Below are 15,088 nucleotides of genomic sequence, written 5' to 3' on the forward strand. Positions count from 1 at the left end.
TGATTCCATACATGCCAACCCAAATGTCACATGGTCACGACTAACCAGCTCTCTCTTAAAAAACAGAATGCCGTGATGTGATTGTCCAGTGCCTAGCCCGTGACCCTACTGAAAGGCCGACCTTGGAGCAGCTCTTGCAGCATGACTGGTTTAAAACAAAAAAATGAAGGGAGGATTGAGTCAGAGGGCTGAAACATCGGAGGTGAGACAGTGTAACAGTCATTTTCAAGCGACCAGAGGAACCGTCTCCTTCGGAGATTGGGTGAAGTTTTGGTTTGCAGTGATGTAGAAGCACTGCAGGTTACCTGTTGTGATTTGTTCAGAGATTTCCCTCAGGAGAGGTACTTAAATCAGTATTAGCATTAGTTTGGTTTTCTTCAGACAGTGCGGTGAAGTCTTCTTCTCTGTTTTCAGTGATCAGTATGTGTCCGGTCTGCTGCGCTGGAAGGGGATGTTATCAGAGCGACAGACGAGAGAGAAGTGCTGGATATGAGCCGGGAACTCGGACTCGGTCTAAAGCCTAGACGCTCCACCTGTCAGCCTCTGAAAGGACTTTTATGTTTTTTTGATATAAAAACACCATGACAGTTTGAAGACGTTTCGTGAGATTCATTTCTGAACTTTATGCTGGTACATTAATCTTTTCATCAGTCCACTGCTTTTACCTTTTGATGTTACTTGACAATAGGAATCATTTTCCTATCGGAACACCGGCGAAAAATTAATTACAATACATTTACATTTTTACTTTTAATATGATTCTGAATTGGAGGATCAGGGTAAATTGTACTTGTTTCTTCTGGGAAACATTTAAGTATTTCTGTAGCTTCTTAAGTGCTGTACCAAAATTTTATTTTCTAACATTCTCAAATCAATCAAATGAAAGGTTAGAGGTGCCGAGAGAAGAATGTGGGAAGTGAGGTTTTGGGGAACTCTACTTTTGCGCAGGTGTGGCGTAGGGTGATGGAATCAGGTGGCAGGAAAGATCAAACTTCCCCAGTATGAAAGGGGACTAGCACTCCGACTACGCCACTATGGGAATTTCACCCAAAGAATTGAATAAACCACCTAAAACAGGCTAACACAGATTCGTACCACCAATTAAGAGTCAGAGAAGTGGGTCATGAAACACTTTTTATTGACAAATCTTGGATAAAATAGGATTTAAAATGGTCTAGAAGGTTGCTGGATCTAAAAAAGACACTTCTAAAAGTCGGGCTGGAGCTTACCAAAACTAGGGAGGACAGACCACACCACTCGCTGGTGACTCACTGCATTTCACTGTGTAGACACACGGGCACACTCACACACACATTCACACATGGGGAGGTGATCACTGCACGCTGTGAGGAAGATACCACCACCTAAAAGAGATTCTCTGCCCCGGTGCTCAGGCCCTGTCACCACAAAGAAGGCAGGTCAGTAACTTGTCACTTGAGAATGAAATAGAATTATCTACACAACCAATCAGGAGAACTAAGCACAAAAGAAAGATCAAAAACAAACAAAACACAACTTGACCATAAGTCACGCAATTAGCTCCACTGAGTACTAAAGAAAGTCAGTTCGAATAAACGGATCAAGACTGAAAACAAATAAAAGAAATCAATTCAACTTCAAAAGATGAGGACATATGGAAAACCAAAAAAAGAATATTAAACCAAAACAGTCTGGAAACAGGACAGCACTGCAACCGTTAAAGCAAAAAGGCGACTGCAGTGCAGTTTATGGACCTTCACTTAACGGACCGAAGGAATTTGGGATTCAACCACTGATACGAGTAGTCTATGTCAATGCAGGGAACAAAACTATTCGGTAAGCGTGTCCGGTTACCACAGCTTCTCCAGCGTTTAAGTACTTCTCTACGAACCCCCAGGTGGCCCGGCAGCAAGGAGCATTGGTTCAAGACCAGTACTTGAATCACGTCTCAGCTCGCGTGCTCCAATTTAGTTCTCAAAAAGCGCATACGTTCCCATTTTTATAGCACGTGGCGCTGACGCAACAATAATGCACTATAAAAAGAAACTTGGCTCCTCCTGCCACACAGGCATGAGGTCCTCGATGGCCTGGCTTTTCTCTAGCCGTTTCTCCATCTTCATCTCTATCAGCAGTTTGACTGCATCCACCACCATAACACCCCTTACAATGAACCTTGGTTATGAAACACGTTTGATGCATATAATATGGAGCAACCTTTGGCAAGCCAGCTCTCATTATCATTGGCCATGGGCTCGCTACCCAGTGAAGAACATAACTGAGCTATGAGTGTTTTACTAAACCTCACTCCATAGAACATCAACCTGCTTTGGATGGATTCCTGTGCACCTATCCGTGATCTTATTTACTCATATTTATCAAAATGCTGGGAAAAAGGAGAACATCCATTTAAACTACATTTAAACCAGAAAGACGATTAACCCGAGATACTCCGTTTCAGCTGGAATATAATCCTTATTCCAATTCCATTTTTTAAACTTCTTGACAACTTGAAAATGGAAATAAGAATGTATCCTGGAGAATAATCACAGAGTTCAAGTCCTGATTTAGTCCGTGCTTACTTACTGTTACAGTAGTTAAGCGGTTAAGTATGTTACGTTTTTAAGTATGTAATTATATATGTAAACAAAGGAAAAAGCTTTCCTTTGCAGATTAGCTCATATTTTGAAATATGACTATTTATTCAAGTCATTTTACTGTACAGTTATAGAGAAAATGAAAGGCAAAAAAAAACATTCTTGCACTTGGATCATTTTATTATATTAAAACACACATAAAATGATTTCCTTATCTCATTCTTTCACTTAGCACCTAGCAATATTTCTTTGTATTCAAACACTTGTAAAAATGTTGCTTTATAGGTTAACTCGTTCTTTTAAATGATCCATATTCAGAGTGGCCCTGACTATTACTGTAATTATTATATTCTAAGTCATTTTACTTTATAGTTTTGGAGAGTTTTGAAGTCACCCAAAACAACTAAATGCGTCCTAGCACTTTTAGTGTGTCCCATTTTTTTTCAGCACTCATAATACTACAAATTTAAAGGCATACTCAGCATACTCATACTCACTCATACAGCATACATTTGGATTTCACCGTTGACACTGTATTTTGATTTTGACACAATTTAACATTTTTATAAAACACACACACACACACACACACACACACACACACACACAGAAAGAATAAATAGAAACGTTCAAGCAGTGTGGTTTCAATTAAACGTTTAAATAATGATTTTCACCAATAAAAAATTACTGTGATCCAGTGGTTTTCCCGAGTCTGCACACATTTATTTTGTAGAGATCCCACAATCCCTCCATCTGCCTAGGTGTTGCAAAACATAATGCAGACCCATATTGAGTGCATCATCCCCTGACCTGTTTGCTCTGTAGGCAAACTGCAGGGGGTCCCGTAAAAGTCCTTTGGATAACCCAAGACCAGTTTGTCAAATGATTTCTTGACCACAGACATTAGGGCCACAGGTCTGCAATCCAATTAAATCCAGTAATTTGGGGTTTCTTTGGGATGGGGATGATGGGATGGCGGCGCGTCTATGGCATGAAGGGACTACACACAGCTCCAGTGATCTGTTGAAGATCTGTGTGAAGATGGGGGCCAATTGGTCAGCACAGATTTCAGTCACGCCGTCTGGGCCCGGCGCCTTTCTTCTTTTGTTTTTTCTGAATACCTGAATACACACGGTTGACAGGCAGGTGTGGGGGAGCGGGGGACTGCAGTAGGTGAGAATGGTGTCTTTTCAGACCTGCAGTAAAACTCCAAAAACTTTGCCACAGTGCTGGGGGATGGTGTCTTGTAGTTGGTGATGTCTTTCAGACCTTTCCACACAGAAGCTGTGTCCCTTGAGGAGAACTGAGTCTGAAGCTGTTCGGAATAATTCCTCTTTGCCACTCTGATCTCCTTTTCCAGCGTGTATTTGGCCCATTTATACAAGACTTTTGCAGCGAACCATGGTTTGTCGTTGTTAGAAATGAAATAAGTCCTGGCAGAAAGGCACATGTCCTCACAGAAACTGATATATGATGTTCCAGTCTCTGCAAGCTCGTTGAGATCTTTGGCAGCGGCTTCAAAAACAGTCCAACCAGTGAGGTTTAGCGATTTCAGCTTCCGCCTGTAGGTCGGTACGAGATGAACCAAGCAGTGATCAGAAAGTCGCATCCTTTATTACTGTGTAACAGTGATCCAGTATATTACTGTCTCTGGTTGGACAAGTAACATGCTGTCTGAATTTTGGCAGTTCACGTGAAAGATTGGTTTTATTAAAGGCCCCGAGAATGATTAAAACAGAGTCCAATGACTTAGTATACTAATGACATAAAACTCTGCCCAATACAGACAACTGGAATGGTGTTAATAATAACTATAAGTTAAATCATAGTACTGAATTAAAAAGCCTATTAGTTTTCCAAGATATTTAATTGTCGTGGCTGTTTTCTCTGCTGATAAAAGCAGCATATGCTGGTTAGGTGTGTTTTAAAGCTGAGATGCTGGTTTATGCTTGTTACACGACCACATCTGAATGGTTTTCAAAACATAGATTTACACAGTACAAAAGTTATAACATAGATACAATTTTACCCCAAAACACCCCCAAAAAAAAAAAAAAAAAAATCTTAAGACACAAAGGATGAATGCAGGGATATTGTTTTCATAGCTTTCACATTTATAGAGTTATTTATAGTTTCCATATATTTGTCCAAATCAATTTTAAACAAAGAAAACAAAGGTTTAGAGCAAGTAAACTTTTGTTTATGAATATAAAATTTAGCCAACAGAAAACACAAGTTAATTATGTAATATTGTCCTGTATTTGTAAATGTATCTGTTCCATGAAACGCGCCTTAATTGAATCAACGAATCAACGTCTCGTGCGTGGCGGCAGGAAACCCCAAATATGGTTATGGCGAGTGGAATCGCAAAATAATTTTAAACACACGCCTGCTGCACCAGGTCTGCAAAACCATTCCCATATTCCAAACTATCCCAATTAAGTTTTTTTTTTCTTGAGGTTTTCGCTTCCATTAGGAGATAAAAGCGCGTAACGTTACGACTTATTCGCGCGTCTGAACTGATCCAAGTGTATTTTGCTATCAAGGTAAGGCCGCCATTTTACATTTACTTGAACGTCACCGTGACTATGGTTACAGGTGATATTCGCCTTAACAGGGGATTATGTCATTTAATCTTTTCTACTGAATAAACTCGACAGTTTTAGTCAGTTTACCATCCGTTTTTTTAATATAGTCTCAAAAAAATTAGTTTGTACGTTCGCTCATATTCTAGGCCCTCGAGACTCGTATTTTAAAGGTAAACATTGCTTAAAAAATGCGCGTCGGGGCATTCGAATCATTCGAATCGTTCGAATCCATTATGCAAATTGCGATACGACAGACTTATGCGAAAAGTTTTTGGAGTGGAGTGAACTCGCAAATACAGAGACTGCTGTGAGTTAGTCTAGCTTCAGAGACATTTGCTCGTATCTCGCATCTTGAAGAAAAGTGTGCAGATATCGATTCTGAGCTACAGTGTGCAGACTTCTGAACTAAAGTGTACAGACCGTCGAATCTACACAAAGTTCAGAACTGCAGATACAGACATACAATGTCTACACCTGACAACACGTCCATCTCTAAGGAGAGGGTCATGGAGGCTCCTCCTGTAGAGGAGAGCTCAAAAGGTGAGTGTTACAATTATGTTTTAAGGCGCATCCCTCAAATTCAGTGGAAAAAGTGTTTTTAGTTGATGATGATGTCCTTGGGTCATATGTGTGGCTAATAGTGTTTTCTATCTGTTCCTCTTAGGGTCAGAAAAAGGTGACAGCAAGAGGAAGAAAAACCCAATTTCGGCTTTCTTTAAGAAAGTACGTGAGGCCGTGAAGCTTCCCTTCTGCTCCAAGAAGACAGTGGACCATCTACTGCAGCTGGACCCACAGTTTGACAGCTCTGCACCGGACGTCAATTTGTCCATCTCTAAGGACAATGTGGAGAGACTGGAGCTGCTGAGCCTCAGCAGGCAGGATACACCCTGGCCAAGCTCTGCTGGCACGTTCATCATTAAGAGAGGAACTGTGGCTCGTCAGGAAGGGGGGAGCGATGCCGCTTCATCCAATTCGGATAGCTGCCAAGAACAGTTTCACTTTACACTTCCAGGTGAAGTGCCTGTTGAGCCAGCAGGGCCTTCAGCTTGCCCAAAACCCAAGTCAGCATCCAGATTAGACGACTCTACACCTAACGTCGTCTCTGAGGACAGAATAGAGAGACTGAAAGTGGAATCTTCAGGTGAGAATAAAACTGCAAACAGGGACATTCATGTAGCTATAACAGTAAAAAAAAAAAAAAAAAGTTCAGCCGTGTCTTTAATAGTTGTTGTTGTTGTCAAATTGGTTGGTCTTAGTTACAAAAGAACGGGGGAAGAAGAGAAGAATCCGCTCTTTCTTCAAGGGAGTGTGGAAGACTATGAAGCGGCTCTTCAGCTGCCAGAACAAAGTCGGGTCCTCAGACTGCGTCCCATCTACTGGTAAATCTGTGGTCATTTTTCAATTTGAACTAAAAGATGTATGCATGTAACTTTGTAAGTAAATATATAAAAAAAATTGTGTTATACTACTTGAAGCATTTTATGCAACTTTAAATTATCTAGCAAGCTTTTACAACTTTTAACACATTGTACAATATATTATTTAGCACAAAATATAATATGTTCTGTGTGTTTTTACGTGTATGTATGTTGTTGTTGTTGTTGTTGTTTTTTCTAGAATCCTTTCACTCTCGCTATAAAGTAATAAGGATTATTGGAGAAGGAGGCTATGGCAAGGTGTATGAGGGAATCCGTATTTCTGATGGCAAAAAGGTAGACAAACATTTTGCTCTCACATTCAAACCTGAAGAAAGTGTCTTAAAAAAGTTAAAGGACCTGTAGTTTATTCTATAGTTCTCAATTCTTCATGGTTAGGTTAAGGTTTGGTGTTAAATATGCTCAACTGTGTGTTTTTTTTTTTTGTAGGTTGCCATCAAATATATTGAAAAGTCTACACGGAATCAGTATCTTCAAACTGTAAGCTGGCAAAACATAGGTTTTAAGTTGTTTAGGGTTTAAGTTGAGTTACCAAACTAACAGTTAGTTGCGTGTTTTCTGTAGGACCTGCATCCTGAACCTCTATTTAATGAAGTTGCACTGATGCTAGTGATGAGGCAAGGAAAAATAAGTCCCCTCATCATACAACTGTATGAGTGGTTTGAAGACCCTAAAGAGTTCACGCTCATTATGGAGTATCCAGATCCTCTGCGAGAGCTTGTTGGACTTCATCAACGACAATCCCAGCATGAATGAGACCACAGCACGACGCATCATGTGTCAGGCGGTGCGAGCAGTGCAGCACTGCATCAAGCGCGTGTTTTTCACAATGACATTCATCCAGACAATTTCTTGTTGAGAAAACACACTTTGGAGCTCAAGCTAATAGACTTTGGCTGCGGTCAACTGTTTAGTAGCGATGGCTACGATAGCATGCAGTATAGAGGTGAGCTGGCATTTTGTGTGCAAACCAACATTTAGTGACTTATCATTGATCGTGTGATACTTTAAGAATTGCTTCATGCTGAAAATGTCTTGCTTACAGGAATAATGGATTACGTGCCGCCTGAACTCATCATCAGTGGCAGATTCCATGCCGCTCTCTACAAACGTCTGGGCTCTTGGAGTCTTGTTGTATGAGATGATGAACGTGTGTCCTCCATTTCGTGATATAAAGGAAATCATGGAAGCCGAAGTTAGGTTTGCAAACCCACATTTATCCAAAGGTGAGAGAACAGCACTGATCACACACCCACACACACACACACACACACACACAGCTTCTGCACAGACAATGGTAGAGATGTCTTGTCTAGTAAAGCACAGACTTTAGTATTTACCAACTGATGTTAGAGGTTAGGATATGCGTTCAGAGATATAAGTTTAGAATAAGTATAAATTCTTTTAACCTTAAATAAACCTCGTTTCAGAAGCTGATTCCATACATGCCAACCCAAATGTCACATGGTCACGACTAACCAGCTCTCTCCTAAAAAACAGAATGCCGTGATGTGATTGTCCAGTGCCTAGCCCGTGACCCTACTGAAAGGCCGACCTTGGAGCAGCTCTTGCAGCATGACTGGTTTAAAACAAAAAATGAAGGGAGGATTGAGTCAGAGGGCTGAAACATCGGAGGTGAGACAGTGTAACAGTCATTTTCAAGCGACCAGAGGAACCGTCTCCTTCGGAGATTGGGTGAAGTTTTGGTTTGCAGTGATGTAGAAGCACTGCAGGTTACCTGTTGTGATTTGTTCAGAGATTTCCCTCAGGAGAGGTACTTAAATCAGTATTAGCATTAGTTTGGTTTTCTTCAGACAGTGCGGTGAAGTCTTCTTCTCTGTTTTTCAGTGATCAGTATGTGTCCGGTCTGCTGCGCTGGAAGGGGATGTTATCAGAGCGACAGACGAGAGAAGTGCTGGATATGAGCCGGGAACTCGGACTCGGTCTAAAGCCTAGACGCTCCACCTGTCAGCCTCTGAAAGGACTTTTATGTTTTTTTGATATAAAAACACCATGACAGTTTGAAGACGTTTCGTGAGATTCATTTCTGAACTTTATGCTGGTACATTAATCTTTTCATCAGTCCACTGCTTTTACCTTTTGATGTTACTTGACAATAGGAATCATTTTCCTATCGGAACACCGGCGAAAAATTAATTACAATACATTTACATTTTTACTTTTAATATGATTCTGAATTGGAGGATCAGGGTAAATTGTACTTGTTTCTTTCTGTAGCTTCTTAAGTGCTGTACCAAAATTTTATTTTCTAACATTCTCAAATCAATCAAATGAAAGGTTAGAGGTGCCGAGAGAAGAATGTGGGAAGTGAGGTTTTGGGGAACTCTACTTTTGCGCAGGTGTGGCGTAGGGTGATGGAATCAGGTGGCAGGAAAGATCAAACTTCCCCAGTATGAAAGGGGACTAGCACTCCGACTACGCCACTATGGGAATTTCACCCAAAGAATTGAATAAACCACCTAAAACAGGCTAACACAGATTCGTACCACCAATTAAGAGTCAGAGAAGTGGGTCATGAAACACTTTTTATTGACAAATCTTGGATAAAATAGGATTTAAAATGGTCTAGAAGGTTGCTGGATCTAAAAAAGACACTTCTAAAAGTCGGGCTGGAGCTTACCAAAACTAGGGAGGACAGACCACACCACTCGCTGGTGACTCACTGCATTTCACTGTGTAGACACACGGGCACACTCACACACACATTCACACATGGGGAGGTGATCACTGCACGCTGTGAGGAAGATACCACCACCTAAAAGAGATTCTCTGCCCCGTGCTCAGGCCCTGTCACCACAAAGAAGGCAGGTCAGTAACTTGTCACTTGAGAATGAAATAGAATTATCTACACAACCAATCAGGAGAACTAAGCACAAAAGAAAGATCAAAAAACAAACAAAACACAACTTGACCACATAAGTCACGCAATTAGCTCCACTGAGTACTAAAGAAAGTCAGTTCGAATAAACGGATCAAGACTGAAAACAAATAAAAGAAATCAATTCAACTTCAAAAGATGAGGACATATGGAAAACCAAAAAAAGAATATTAAACCAAAACAGTCTGGAAACAGGACAGCACTGCAACCGTTAAAGCAAAAAGGCGACTGCAGTGCAGTTTATGGACCTTCACTTAACGGACCGAAGGAATTTGGGATTCAACCACTGATACGAGTAGTCTATGTCAATGCAGGGAACAAAACTATTCGGTAAGCGTGTCCGGTTACCACAGCTTCTCCAGCGTTTAAGTACTTCTACGAACCCCCTCAGGTGGCCCGGCAGCAAGGAGCATTGGTTCAAGACCAGTACTTGAATCACGTCTCAGCTCGCGTGCTCCAATTTAGTTCTCAAAAAGCGCATACGTTCCCATTTTTATAGCACGTGGGCGCTGACGCAACAATAATGCACTATAAAAAGAAACTTGGCTCCTCCTGCCACACAGGCATGAGGTCCTCGATGGCCTGGCTTTTCTCTAGCCGTTTCTCCATCTTCATCTCTATCAGCAGTTTGACTGCATCCACCACCATAACACCCCTTACAATGAACCTTGGTTATGAAACACGTTTGATGCATATAATATGGAGCAACCTTTGGCAAGCCAGCTCTCATTATCATTGGCCATGGGCTCGCTACCCAGTGAAGAACATAACTGAGCTATGAGTGTTTTACTAAACCTCACTCCATAGAACATCAACCTGCTTTGGATGGATTCCTGTGCACCTATCCGTGATCTTATTTACTCATATTTATCAAAATGCTGGGAAAAAGGAGAACATCCATTTAAACTACATTTAAACCAGAAAGACGATTAACCCGAGATACTCCGTTTCAGCTGGAATATAATCCTTATTCCAATTCCATTTTTAAACTTCTTGACAACTTGAAAATGGAAATAAGAATGTATCCTGGAGAATAATCACAGAGTTCAAGTCCTGACGAGTCCGTGCTTACTTACTGTTACAGTAGTTAAGCGGTTAAGTATGTTACGTTTTTAAGTATGTAATTATATATGTAAACAAAGGAAAAAGCTTTCCTTTGCAGATTAGCTCATATTTTGAAATATGACTATTTATTCAAGTCATTTTACTGTACAGTTATAGAGAAAATGAAAGGCAAAAAAACATTCTTGCACTTGGATCATTTTATTATATTAAAACACACATAAAATGATTTCCCTTATCTCATTCTTTCACTTAGCACCTAGCAATATTTCTTCGTATTCAAACACTTGTAAAAATGTTGCTTTATAGGTTAACTCGTTCTTTTAAATGATCCATATTCAGAGTGGCCCTGACTATTACTGTAATTATTATATTCTAAGTCATTTTACTTTATAGTTTTGGAGAGTTTTGAAGTCACCCAAAACAACTAAATCCTAGCGTCCTAGCACTTTTAGTGTGTCCCATTTTTTTTCAGCACTCATAATACTACAAATTTAAAGGCATACTCAGCATACTCATACTCACTCATACAGCATACATTTGGATTTCACCGTTGACACTGTATTTTGATTTTGACACAATTTAACATTTTTATAAAACACACACACACACACACACACAGAAAGAATAAATAGAAACGTTCAAGCAGTGTGGTTTCAATTAAACGTTTAAATAATGATTTTCACCAATAAAAAATTACTGTGATCCAGTGGTTTTCCCGAGTCTGCACACATTTATTTTGTAGAGATCCCACAATCCCTCCATCTGCCTAGGTGTTGCAAAACATAATGCAGACCCATATTGAGTGCATCATCCCCTGACCTGTTTGCTCTGTAGGCAAACTGCAGGGGGTCCCGTAAAAGTCCTTTGGATAACCCAAGACCAGTTTGTCAAATGATTTCTTGACCACAGACATTAGGGCCACAGGTCTGCAATCCAATTAAATCCAGTAATTTGGGGTTTCTTTGGGATGGGGATGATGGGATGGCGGCGCGCCTATGGCATGAAGGGACTACACACAGCTCCAGTGATCTGTTGAAGATCTGTGTGAAGATGGGGGCCAATTGGTCAGCACAGATTTCAGTCACGCCGCCTGGGCCCGGCGCCTTTCTTCTTTTGTTTTTCTGAATACCTGAATACACACGGTTGACAGGCAGGTGTGGGGGAGCGGGGACTGCAGTAGGTGAGAATGGTGTCTTTTCAGACCTGCAGTAAAACTCCAAAAACTTTGCCACAGTGCTGGGGATGGTGTCTTGTAGTTGGTGATGTCTTTCAGACCTTTCCACACAGAAGCTGTGTCCCTTGAGGAGAACTGAGTCTGAAGCTGTTCGAATAATTCCTCTTTGCCACTCTGATCTCCTTTTCCAGCGTGTATTTGGCCCATTTATACAAGACTTTTGCAGCGAACCATGGTTTGTCGTTGTTAGAAATGAAATAAGTCCTGGCAGAAAGGCACATGTCCTCACAGAAACTGATATATGATGTTCCAGTCTCTGCAAGCTCGTTGAGATCTTTGGCAGCGGCTTCAAAAACAGTCCAACCAGTGAGGTTTAGCTGATTTCAGCTTCCGCCTGTAGGTCGGTACGAGATGAACCAAGCAGTGATCAGAAAGTCGCATCCTTTATTACTGTGTAACAGTGATCCAGTATATTACTGTCTCTGGTTGGACAAGTAACATGCTGTCTGAATTTTGGCAGTTCACGTGAAAGATTGGTTTTATTAAAGGCCCCCGAGAATGATTAAAACAGAGTCCAATGACTTAGTATACTAATGACATAAAACTCTGCCCAATACAGACAACTGGAATGGTGTTAATAATAACTATAAGTTAAATCATAGTACTGAATTAAAAAGCCTATTAGTTTTCCAAGATATTTAATTGTCGTGGCTGTTTTCTCTGCTGATAAAAGCAGCATATGCTGGTTAGGTGTGTTTTAAAGCTGAGATGCTGGTTTATGCTTGTTACACGACCACATCTGAATGGTTTTCAAAACATAGATTTACACAGTACAAAAAGTTATAACATAGATACAATTTTACCCCAAAAACACCCCCAAAAAAAAAAAAAAAAATCTTAAGACACAAAGGATGAATGCAGGGATATTGTTTTCATAGCTTTCACATTTATAGAGTTATTTATAGTTTCCATATATTTGTCCAAATCAATTTTAAACAAAGAAAACAAAGGTTTAGAGCAAGTAAACTTTTGTTTATGAATATAAAATTTAGCCAACAGAAAACACAAGTTAATTATGTAATATTGTCCTGTATTTGTAAATGTATCTGTTCCATGAAACGCGGCCTTAATTGAATCAACGAATCAACGTCTCGTGCGTGGCGGCAGGAAACCCCAAATATGGTTATGGCGAGTGGAATCGCAAAATAATTTTAAACACACGCCTGCTGCACCAGGTCTGCAAAACCATTCCCATATTCCAAACTATCCCAATTAAGTTTTTTTTTTCTTGAGGTTTTCGCTTCCATTAGGAGATAAAAGCGCGTAACGTTACGACTTATTCGCGCGTCTGAACTGATCCAAGTGTATTTTGCTATCAAGGTAAGGCCGCCATTTTACATTTACTTGAACGTCACCGTGACTATGGTTACAGGTGATATTCGCCTTAACAGGGGATTATGTCATTTAATCTTTTCTACTGAATAAACTCGACAGTTTTAGTCAGTTTACCATCCGTTTTTTTAATATAGTCTCAAAAATTAGTTTGTACGTTCGCTCATATTCTAGGCCCTCCAGACTCGTATTTTAAAGGTAAACATTGCTTAAAAAATGCGCGTCGGGGCATTCGAATCATTCGAATCGTTCGAATCCATTATGCAAATTGCGCGCGACAGACTTATGCGAAAAGTTTTGGAGTGGAGTGAACTCGCAAATACAGAGACTGCTGTGAGTTAGTCTAGCTTCAGAGACATTTGCTCGTATCTCGCATCTTGAAGAAAAGTGTGCAGATAACGATTCTGAGCTACAGTGTGCAGACTTCTGAACTAAAGTGTACAGACCGTCGAATCTACACAAAGTTCAGAACTGCAGATACAGACATACAATGTCTACACCTGACAACACGTCCATCTCTAAGGAGAGGGTCATGGAGGCTCCTCCTGTAGAGGAGAGCTCAAAAGGTGAGTGTTACAATTATGTTTTAAGGCGCATCCTCAAATTCAGTGGAAAAAGTGTTTTTAGTTGATGATGATGTCCTTGGGTCATATGTGTGGCTAATAGTGTTTTCTATCTGTTCCTCTTAGGGTCAGAAAAAGGTGACAGCAAGAGGAAGAAAAACCCAATTTCGTCTTTCTTTAAGAAAGTACGTGAGGCCGTGAAGCTTCCTTCTGCTCCAAGAAGACAGTGGACCATCTACTGCAGCTGGACCCACAGTTTGACAGCTCTGCACCGACGTCAATTTGTCCATCTCTAAGGACAATGTGGAGAGACTGGAGCTGCTGAGCCTCAGCAGGCAGGATACACCCTGGCCAAGCTCTGCTGGCACGTTCATCATTAAGAGAGGAACTGTGGCTCGTCAGGAAGGGGGGAGCGATGCCGCTTCATCCAATTCGGATAGCTGCCAAGAACAGTTTCACTTTACACTTCCAGGTGAAGTGCCTGTTGAGCCAGCAGGGCCTTCAGCTTGCCCAAAACCCAAGTCAGCATCCAGATTAGACGACTCTACACCTAACGCTGTCTCTGAGGACAGAATAGAGAGACTGAAAGTGGAATCTTCAGGTGAGAATAAAACTGCAAACAGGGACATTCATGTAGCTATAACAGTAAAAAAAAAAAAAAAAAAAAAAAAAGTTCAGCCGTGTCTTTAATAGTTGTTGTTGTTGTCAAATTGGTTGGTCTTAGTTACAAAAGAACGGGGGAAGAAGAGAAGAATCCGCTCTTTCTTCAAGGGAGTGTGGAAGACTATGAAGCGGCTCTTCAGCTGCCAGAACAAAGTCGGGTCCTCAGACTGCGTCCCATCTACTGGTAAATCTGTGGTCATTTTTCAATTTGAACTAAAAGATGTATGCATGTAACTTTGTAAGTAAATATATAAAAAAAATTGTGTTATACTACTTGAAGCATTTTATGCAACTTTAAATTATCTAGCAAGCTTTTACAACTTTTAACACATTGTACAATATATTATTTAGCACAAAATATAATATGTTCTGTGTGTTTTTACGTGTATGTGTGTTGTTGTTGTTGTTGTTGTTTTTTCTAGAATCCTTTCACTCTCGCTATAAAGTAAAAAGGATTATTGGAGAAGGAGGCTATGGCAAGGTGTATGAGGGAATCCGTATTTCTGATGGCAAAAAGGTAGACAAACATTTTGCTCTCACATTCAAACCTGAAGAAAGTGTCTTAAAAAGTTAAAGGACCTGTAGTTTATTCTATAGTTCTCAATTCTTCATGGTTAGGTTAAGGTTTGGTGTTAAATATGCTCAACTGTGTGTTTTTTTTTGTAGGTTGCCATCAAATATATTGAAAAGTCTACACGGAATCAGTATCTTCAAACTGTAAGCTGGCAAAACATA

General features: G+C 40.4%; 1 long non-coding RNA gene across 1 annotated transcript; it reads left to right on the forward strand.

Annotated features, from left to right (window-relative positions):
* Positions 1-8,278: 8,278 nt before the first annotated feature.
* LOC122356194 lies at positions 8,279-8,622 on the forward strand. The gene is made up of 2 exons (XR_006252292.1): positions 8,279-8,371; positions 8,446-8,622. It is a non-coding gene; the product is annotated as an uncharacterized LOC122356194 (long non-coding RNA).
* The last annotated feature ends 6,466 nt before the right edge of the window (positions 8,623-15,088 follow it).

This window comes from Puntigrus tetrazona, chromosome 13, assembly GCF_018831695.1.
Source record: "Puntigrus tetrazona isolate hp1 chromosome 13, ASM1883169v1, whole genome shotgun sequence".
Classification (NCBI taxonomy): domain Eukaryota; kingdom Metazoa; phylum Chordata; class Actinopteri; order Cypriniformes; family Cyprinidae; genus Puntigrus; species Puntigrus tetrazona.